Genomic DNA, 494 nt, shown 5'->3' on the forward strand with positions numbered 1-494 from the left:
GTTGCGAATTTAAAGGTCCTGTTTAATTGTCGTTAATATGACACGTTATCTGGCCGGGTCGTTGAGTTTGATCTTTGATATTTCATGCCGGTAAATCTTTCTTAAATCTTCCCTTTTATCCCAAATTGTTCCGTGTTTCCATATGATGACACAGTACATGCACTTCGTCCGTATTAATTTGATGACTGGTTTTCAGCGTTCGAAAAGGGCGTTCGTAAAAAAAAGGGCATCGGTTTGTCATGACGTAATCTCGTTCGCTCATGTGTCACGTGTTTTAACGGCCGTCATTAGCGTCGGTTCTCTCACCTCTTGCTTTATCGGCTCGCTCTCACTTCCTTCCATCTGTTTGCTTTTTCTTGAATTATCGTAGACGGAAAGAGAGAGAGAGGGGGGGGGGGAGAGGAGCAGATAATGGAGATGCGCGGATGGGGTTGGGAATGAGTGTCATTACACAGTGGCAGTGTTTCATGGTGATATATTAATTAGTTTTAATA

General features: G+C 42.9%; 1 protein-coding gene across 1 annotated transcript in view; it reads left to right on the forward strand.

The window, feature by feature from the left end:
• LOC119590845 (zinc finger protein 628-like) overlaps positions 1-494 on the forward strand; it is a gene marked incomplete at its 5' end in the record, with an annotated part of 14,132 nt that overhangs the window by 862 nt on the left and 12,776 nt on the right.

Source organism: Penaeus monodon, chromosome 27 (genome assembly GCF_015228065.2).
Source record: "Penaeus monodon isolate SGIC_2016 chromosome 27, NSTDA_Pmon_1, whole genome shotgun sequence".
Lineage (NCBI taxonomy): Eukaryota > Metazoa > Arthropoda > Malacostraca > Decapoda > Penaeidae > Penaeus > Penaeus monodon.